The following is a 9,950-nucleotide window of genomic DNA, read 5'->3' on the forward strand; positions in this document are numbered from 1 at the left end:
TAACCACTGCTACCAGAGCTCCTATAAATTTTATATAGAACAAATATATGAATGTTTTTAAATGACAAAGTTAAATAAAGCTCACAGACTCATCTCTGGATGGGGATGTTATGACTGAGTTTCCTTCTCTATGATCATGTATTCTATACAATCACATTGTTGTCCAGCTAGGGAGAGAGCAGCTGAGTGCCTGACCGTCAGATTCACATGGCCTTCTCTTTGTCATTGTCTTAGCAACACAAGCCACTCAAGACCTGGCAGCCAGGCTTGGGCACATTTCAGGCATCTTCTCAGTACCTGTGACAGGCTCTGCCCACAGCCTTCACCCTTACTGGACATGCTTGTGTGGGGTGTAGCCACCACCTTCTGCCACAATCCCAGCTAGATGGATCAGGGATAGTGAAGGCCATGCCTCCATCCAATGTTGGACATTATTACTTTCCCCTGAAACAGAGCAGTCAATAAAGCTTTAAGCTCTACAAGCCCCCACTGTCCAGACTTTCATTTGAATGTCTGGAAACTCCTCCAGAGCCATTCTATAAAGAGAAACTAAAAAAGTCACTAGGTCTGGCAAAGGAAAGGACTGTGATAGATACCACACTAGTCTTGACAGAAATTACTTTCCTTATTCCTTGCCCAACCAGTGAGTAGGATGACAGTTTTTAGTTTTCTTCTTTTTAGCTTTCTTTTGTCTATGCCCAGAAGGTAACATTTGTTGATTGTTTTTTTTAAAAAGTCAAACCGTACAGAGTCATAGAACAAATTAAAGTCCCCTCTAATCCTACCACTAACAGACTACTTATGTGTTTTTCTCATTCTGTCCTCTGGAGCCAGTCTACTAAGGAACAAATTCTGGCTTTGCCAATTGCTAGCAACCTTAAGCACGAATTTAATCTCTCTCTGCCTGTTTCTTCATCTGTGAAATGAGATCTTAACCTGACCTTTATTTTATAGGGGTTATTTTGAGAATTATCTATGTTAATATATGTTAAATACTTAAAACAGTGCCTAAGAATAATGTTGAATAAATTTGACTTTTTCTCTGTTGGGTTTGAGCATTTTAGTCACCCCGTACACTTCTGCTGTATATTCTGTTATGTTGTGTATTTACTTCATAATGCATCTTTGACCCCTGGTACTAGTCAGAACCGACTCAACGGCACTTAACAACAACAACAACTTGTACAGAGAAGGCTACTTCATTCTTTTCAGTAGCTATATAATATTTTATTAATATGCCATAATTTATTTAACTGTTCTTCTCGCAGTGCACATTTGGATTAGTTTGGATAGTCTGTTTTACAAAAGATACTTCAATGAATATTCTTTACCTTTGCTCACTTGCAAACTGTTCTTTAAAATTAATTCATTGAAGTGGGATTTCAAAATGAAAAGGCTTGGATTTTTTTTGCTTAGAAGTCAATATTGATCATTTATAAGACATGATAATTGCAGAATTCTTATATGTAATGTACTCAGATGAAGTAACTGGCTAAACTGATCATCAGAATATATACCACCTTACCTCTGAACTGGAGTCCTGGTGTAATGCTGTGTGTTAATGCGCTAGACTGTAAGGTCGGTTTGAACCACAAGGTTGGTGGTTCAGGCTTACCAGCCGCTCCTTGAAAACCCTATACAGGGTTACTTAGAGTCAAAACTGACACAATGGCACTTAATAACAAACCTCTGAATTAAAAAATAGTATTTTATCAAGTCAGGCAGTACGTTTGTTGGTTTGCTTTCTCTCACCAAATCTAAGGTGCTATCTCCTAAAAGAATGTATTCATTCATATGTATTGCTCCCTGTGGTATCCAAGTGTCCTCATGTTGAGAGAAGAAGAGTTGGAAAGTGTACAGCCTAGTATTGGGGGAGGCTCAGGGGGATCACCTGATGGGAGCAACGCTCTTGAGACCGAGTCCTGGGGCCAGTCATGATTCTTGGGGTCAGGTGGGCTGAGGTGTGTCCTCAGGGCATCTACTCAGTGTAAAGCAGGGGGCTGCCTTGAGGGCCTGGCCCAGCTGGAAGGTTTCACAGAGAGAATGAAGACTGAGGGGAAAAGCAACATAGAGAAAATAAAATAGAGAGCCAGAAGGGTATACTGTTGGAAATTCCATTCAAGTACTCACATTTAAGCTTCACGTATTTAACAAATGTTTGTCTATTTTTTGGAACGTACTATGCAGGGAGCCCTAGTATTACTACAGTGGGTTAGTGCTCTACTGCTAACCAAACAGCTGACGATTTGGACCCACGAGCAGCTCCACAGGAGAAAAACCTGGTGATCGGCTCCCATGAAGATTTCCACCTAAGAAACCTTCTGGGGCAGTCCTACTCTTCTTCCAGGGTCCCTATGATTCTGAATTGACAGAATAGCACACAACAACAACATGCAAGATGCTAGGCATACTAATTTGAGTAAGACACAGCTTCTGCCTTTACACTTACTTTCTTAAAGGCTACTCCAATAAAGCAGGTTGTGTTCTTTAACGAAGAAAGTGCTAGGCTCTCAGAGTATACCAGGAGACATTAACCCAGATTTGGGTTGTCTTTCTGGGAAGGATTTCTGGAGGGAATGACATTTAAACTTAGTTCTTCCCTGACAGAATGGGCCAGAGGGCAGGAGAAAAAGAGAAGAGAGTTAGTTCCAAACAAGAAACCATACATGTGGAGGCAATAGCGTGTCCTGCTTGAAAAGCTGTCTGTTCAGAATGACTGGGGCATAGAATTTGAATGATGGGGTTGGTGGAGGTGAGAAACGGAAAGATGTGTGGCTGGAGAAGAAGGAATGGACCTGGCCTAAAGGGCCTTCTTAGCTATATCCATCCATACATACGTACTTCTTACTTATCAACTATTGTCACCCAACATTTTGCATTTACAGCAGTAAAAAACTCACTTTCTGACTATTTTGCATATTAACAGCATACTCTGGCAGTAATGAACACTAAGCTATGAAGCGAGGGTAGCAATGGTTCTGATGGTTAAGGTTTTGTGACACTTACCTGGCTGTGATGTGCTTTGATTTGAGTTACGTAATGATGAATTTGGCCTTTTTGTAATAATATAGTCATCTTCCATTCTGTGATCTGATCTGGTCATTCATTGTGCATAACATCGATTATCACCATGTCAATAAGTTAAGGCATGGGTGTGTTTGATTATCTTTCGGGAAATGGAAAAGTAAGTAATTTTAAAGCAGGGTATGGAAGGATCCGTTGTCAAATTTCAAGAAAGAAGTTTTGGTGGTTTGACCTAAATGGGCAGTGCTAGGGCCAGAGAAGACTGGACAGATTGGAAACATAGTCAAGATTGGATGTGGAGGAAGACCAACAGAGAAGAAGCATTCTCTGATAACTCAGAGGTATCTGGCTTGGGAAACTATAGAAGGGCAAAGGAAATCTATAAGTATAGAGGAAACTGGTGAGTTTGTTTCTGAATTTGTAGAATAGGAAGTGCCTGTGGGATGCTATCCCATGAGGCAATGCCTCATAGTTCAGAATCTGGAGTCCTCCACCCAGACAGTAACTTAAACATGACTGATTATCAGACAGACACTGGAAACAAGGCCCACAAAGATGGTGGTAGCTGGACAGGTAGAAGGAAGATCAGAAGACTTTATAGATACAGATTTATGTGATTGTATTGCAGTCTGGAATAACTCATTAATTTATTCAATATGTGCCTAATGAACATCGATACAAGGCACTGTTATAAGTGCTTATAATATAGCAGTGAACAGGACATGGCTGTACCTCTGCACTTTTCTCTCCTTTGATCTCTTGTAAGATAAAAGGTAATGCAGACTACCTCCCGGTGTTTTGCTTTGTCCTATAGAGTCCTGGCCACCACTCATCAGTCAGTTTGTCATACTGTGTTGGCCTGTGTGTTGCTATGATTCTGGAAGCTATGCCACAGGTATTTTAAATACCAGCAGGGTCACTCACTCACCCAAGGTAGAAAGGTTTCAGCTGAGCTTCCAGACAAAGGTGAGATGGACTACTTCCGAATATTTAGTCAATGAAAACCTTATTACTAACAGTGGAACACTGTCAGCACCAGAATACTAAATGGGCAGGACTACTGAAACATGATGAAGAGCCAGAAGATGATCCCCTCAGGTGGGAAGGTACTCAAAATAGGACTGGGGAAGAGCTGTCTCCTCAAAGTACAGTTAACCATGATGACTCAAATGGAGTAAATCTTTCAGGACCTTCGTTTGCTGATGGGGTACAACTCAAAATGAGAGAAACAGCTGTAAACATCCATCAGTAATCGGAACTGGAATGTATGAAGTATTGTTGTTGTTAAGTATCGTGGATTTGGTTCTGACTCATAGTGACCCTGCACAGGGTTTCTGAGGCTATAAATCTTTATGGGAGCAGAAAACCTCATCTTTCTCCCGCAGAATGGCTGGTAGTTTCGAACTGCTGACCTTGAGGTTAGCAGACCGATTCGTAACCACTATGCTATCAGAGCTCCTTGTATGAAGTGTGAATCTAGGAAAATTTGAAGTTGTCAAAAGTGAAATGGAGCACATAAACATCAATATCCTAGGCATTGGTGAGCTTAAAATGGACTGGCATTGGCATTTGAACCTGAAAACCACGTGGTTTACTATGCTAGTAAACAACCTGGGATATGCAGATGATACAACCTTACTTGCTTTAAGTGAAGAGGACTTAAAATACTTACTGATGAAGATCAAAAGCCACAGCCTTCCATATGGATTGCATCTCAATGTCAAGAAAACAAAAATGCTCACCACTGGACCACCTTATCAACGGAGAAAAGATTAAAGTTGTCAAGGACTTCATTCTTCTTGGATCAACCATCAACACTCATGGAAGCAGTAGTCAAGAAATCAAACAACGTACTGCATTAGGCAAATCTGCTGCACAAGACCGTTTTAAAGTGTTGAAGAGCAAAGATGTCAGCTTGAGGACTAAGGTGCGCCTGACCCAAGCCATGATATTTTCAGTAACCTCATATGCATGCGAAAGTTGGACAGTGAATAAGGAAGACCGTAGAAGAATTGATGCCTTTGAGTTATGGCGTTGGAGGAGAATATTGAAAGTACCATGGGCTGCCAAAAGAACAAACAGATCTGTGTTGGAAGAAGTGCAGCCAGAGTGCTCTTTGATGGCCAGAATGGCCTGACTTTGTCTCTCATACTTGGGATATATTGTCAGGAGGGACCAGTTACTGGAGAAGGATACCATGTTTGGTAAGATGGAGAGTTTGAGAAAAAGAGGAAGACACCTAGTGAGACGGATTGGCTCAGGTGTAGCAATTATTGTGAGGTTGGCCCAGGACCAGGCAGTGTTTCGTTCTGTTGTGCATAGGGTCGCTATGGAAGAGATCTGTATTTGTGCCCATTCCAAAGAGAGATGACTCAACAAAATGCGGAACTCATTGGACAATATCATTAATATCACATGCAAGTAAAATTTTGCTAAAAATAAGTTAAAATGACTGCAACAGTACATTGACAGAGAACTGCTAGAGGTTCAAGCCAGATCCAGATAATGTTGAATGAGGGATATCTTTGCTGTCATAAGATGGATCCAAGCAGAGAATACCAAAAGGATGTTTGCCTGTGGTTTATTGACTATGCAAAGGCTTTCAATTGTGTGGATCATGATATGCTATGGACAACAATGAGTATTCCAGAGCACTTACTTGTACTCAAAAGAAAATTATGCATAGACCAAGAGGCAGTTGTTTGAACAGAACAAAGGAACATTGAATGGTTTAAAATTAGGAAAGGTGTGCACCAGGGTTGAATTCTTTCACTATACTTATTCAGTCTATATGCTGAACAAATAATCTGAGAAGCTAGATTATATGAAGAAAAATGTGGCATCAGAATTGGAGGAAGACTCATTAACCACCTGCAGTATGCAGATGATACAACCTTGCTTGCTGAAAGCAAGGAGGACTTAAAATACTGATGATGATCAAAGACCACATACTTCAGTATGGGTTGCACCTTAATGTAAAGAAGACAAAAGTCCTCACTACAGGACCAATAAATAACATCCAAATAAATGGAGAAAAGATTGAAGTTGTCAAAGACTTTATTTTGCTTGGATCAACCATCAACACTCACGGAGCAGCGGCCAAGAAATCAAATTTGCATTAGGCAATCTGCAACACAACACGTCTTTAAGTGTTGAAGAGCAAAGATGTCAGTTTGAGGACTAAGGTGCACCTGACTCAAGCCATGGTAGTTTCAATAACCTCATATGCACGCAAATATTGGATAGTGAATAAGGAAGACAGTAGAAGAATTGATGCATTTGAGCTATGGAGTTGGAGAATATTCAAGGTACCTTGGACTGCCAAAGGAGCAAACCAATTTGTGTTGGAAGTACAACCAGAATGCTCCTTGGAAACCAGGATGGCCAGACTTCATCTCTTATACTTCGGACCTATTGTCAGGAGGGAACAGTCCCTGAAGAAGGATATCATGTTTGGTAAAATGGATGGTCAGAGAAAAAGAGGAAGACCCCCAATGAGATGGATTGGCACAGCGGCAGCAGTGATGGGCTCAAATGTTGTAAGGACTGTGAGATTGGTGCAGGACTGGGCAGTGTTTCGTTCTGTTGTGTTTAGGTTGCTATGAATCTGTACCGACTCAATGGCACCTAACACATACACATAGAGTCCTAGTATGATGCTGTAGGATAAACACTGGACTGCTAACTGTAAAGTTGGCAGTTCAAACCCACTAGTTGTTTAGAAATGACTCGATGGTACGTAACAACAATAGAGTCACTGTGAGTTGGGATAAAATTAATAGCAAATCAATACCAGACAGGGCAAGAAAAGAATCAAGGAAGACTCCCCCAAGCTTGAATGTTGTTTGCCATTGACTCATGTTGTTGTTGTTATGTGCCGTAGAGTTGGATCCGACTCATAGTGACCCTGCACAGGGTTTCCAAGGCTGTTAATCTTTACGGGAGCAGAACGCCTCATCTTTCTCTCATGGAGCAACTGGTAGTTTCAAACTGCTGACCTTGCGGTTCGCAGCCCGATTCGTAACCACTATGCTACCAGAGCGCCATTGACTCATAGTGACTTTGTATAAAGTTTTCAAGGAGCAACTGGTAGGTTTGAACTGCTGACCTTGTAGCTCAACCGGACCTTGCCCACAGGTTAGCCAACGCTTTATGCTACAGCACCACACCAGGACTCCAGCTTAAACATTTACAATTGGGAAAACCAATTTTATGGGGTTGGGGATGCAGGAAGTAAAGAGTTCTGTGTTGTATGTGTTAAACTGGAGATGTGTACAAGACAATGGACTGTAACAATGAGCTCAAATAAAACAATTGTGAGGATGGTGCCAAACCAGGCAGCCTTTCGTTCTGTTGTATGAACCAACTCAAAGGCACCTAACAACAACAAATAAAAACACTCTGAAAAAAATTGCTGAAAAGGCCTTGAAGTGGATACTAAATTTCCACTGGCATAAATGCATGCCATTTTTTATATTTATTTCACAGGTCATTATCATTAAGGGTCAGATGTGGACTTATATGTCTGGCAGATGGGGACCTCCAGCATTAACTTAGTACACACATTCTTAATGAGGACTGTATTGCCCCCTCAACAGGATGAAGATTATTTTAAAGGATGAAAAAATCTTCAATATTACCAGGGTGTGTAGCCCTCTACCTGACAAAATCCTACCTGAAAAAATCTTATTCCTTAGCGTTTCTCTTATTAGAGAGAATTTAAATTCAATTAAGTCCTGATGTGGCACTGTAGGTTAATGTACTGGACTGCAAGGTCGGCGGTTCAAGCTCACCTGCATCTCCTTGGAAACCCTGTACAACCCTATGTGTTAGAACCAACTCGATGGCACTTAACAACAAGAAGTTATTTTTTTCACTTTGGGTGAATAGTTGAGAAGCACTGGCCTAGAGCAAGAACACGGTCTTTGGTTAGAGAAAGGCCTGATATGAATCCTGGCTTCCCCACTCACTGTGCCCTTGGACATAACATTTCACCTCTGTGCATCACTTTCACCATGGAATACTTCTTACCAACAATACTTCTTACCTGAGAATTTTTAGAAGGGTTACATGAGATGCAATGCTAGGTGTATAGTAAGTGACTGACATATTTCTTTTCTTTCCTTTTTATTCTATCTCCCCTTCCCAGAAAAGAGAATTTAGATTATAGTGAAGGAACTCCAGTACGGATCCTATCAGTAGAAAGATAACAGACAAAAGCTTGTTGGGGGAGGGATAAAACAAGGTAACTGACTTAACATGGGTGTGTGTGAAGAGGGACCCAAGGTAATTCTGAGGGATTTGACACTCAGTGTAAAGCCACCACTAAAGATTCTTAAAGGAGCCCTGACAGTGTAGTGGATTATGAGCTGGGCTGCTAATTGTAAAGTCAGCAGTTCAAATCCACCAGCCACTCTACAGGAGAAAGATTAGGCTTTCTGCTCCTGTATAGAGTCACAGCTTCAGAAGCCCTATACAGGGTTGCTATGAGTCAGAACAGACTTGGTAGCTCACAACCAACCAACCAAAGATTCTTAGCTGACAGTTGAAAACAGTAGCTCAGAGACATTTCTGTGTCTGGAACAGGGTCCAGAAGAAGGAAGCCCATATTAATTTTGATGGATTTAGAAGCTGAAGATCTGAGTGTGTAAAATGTTGGAAAACTGAAGAAATTAATTATGGTCAATCTATTTTGAAGTATCATGCAGTCAATACAATCGTTTGGGAACAACATTTAGTGACACGGAAAAACAATACTATAATAAAATGTAAACATTATAAAATCATAAATGGTTTCATTTTTGTCAAATGCTACATAGCTAGGTAGGAAATCGATGAAAAATTATCTTGAGTGGTATTTTATTTTATACTTAAATTTTTTTTCTACAAAGAGCTCATGTTGCTTTTTCGAGCAAGAAAATGCATTTTCCAAAAGAGCAGCTTTGCCAATAACAGGTTGCACCCCAGCCAGCAGTGGACCCACATTTCAGCGCTACCCTAGCTTCTCGGGCCCCGAGGAACTAAGGCTGGAGGGTGTGGCCCGGAGGTATGAGACCCAGGACCGTAAGGGGGACGGTACGGGGCCGCCCCTGCCTCTGGAGGATCGAACCAGAGGAACGGGCGGGAAGAACCAGAACCCTCCCCGCTCATTGGGCACCCGGTGCTGGGCACAGGGAGGGGTGGGGCGCCGGCCTCGAGAAGCGTCGGGATCTCTGGGGGCAGCAGAGGACCTGAAGGGCGGAAGGGCCCCTCCAGCCGCCTTCCCCAGCCCCATCTCTGAAGTAGCCGGCGGGGAACCGCGCCAGCCCGCGCGCCCTCCGAGGCATCAGTGACTGATGGGAGGTGGGAATGTGGGCGGAGCCTCAAGCAGGAGCCGTGATTGGAGCTACAACACCACCGGAGACCGGGAGAGGGATGCTCAGAGGCGGGTGCTCCGACCCCTCCCTGTGATTGGCTAGCAGCGAAGTGACTCAGGCGCTGTTTCAATGATTGACAAGAGAGAAACTGCCTGAGGAACCCGCCTTGGCTTCGCCCATTGGCATCTTGCGAGAGTAGGCGGGATCATCACCGTGTGGTGTTGATGATTAGCTGGCTGCTGAGAGTGAGGGTGTTGGGAGGGAGCCCCGAGAGGCGGAGACAGAGCTGAGGACTTCCTCCGAGTTATTGGGCAGTGAAGTGAGTTGGGGCGGTGCAAAGGGCCAGCGGCTGCGTAGGATTGGGAAGCGCGCGGGTGAATGACAGACAGGGGGCGAGCTGCGTGACCAGCGGTTTGTTTTTCGGAGCGTTCCTGAGGTGGAGAACGGTGGCCGGAGCGACTGCGGTACTGAGGGACTAGCGGGCAGGCGGGCCGAGCGGCACCGCCGAGGCCGGGCTGGGCCGAGCCGCGGAGCGCCGGGGATGTAGCGAGCCGCCCTGCCCATGCCACA

This window comes from Chrysochloris asiatica, unplaced genomic scaffold (genome assembly GCF_000296735.1).
Source record: "Chrysochloris asiatica unplaced genomic scaffold, ChrAsi1.0 scaffold00007, whole genome shotgun sequence".
NCBI classification, from domain to species: Eukaryota; Metazoa; Chordata; class Mammalia; order Afrosoricida; family Chrysochloridae; genus Chrysochloris; species Chrysochloris asiatica.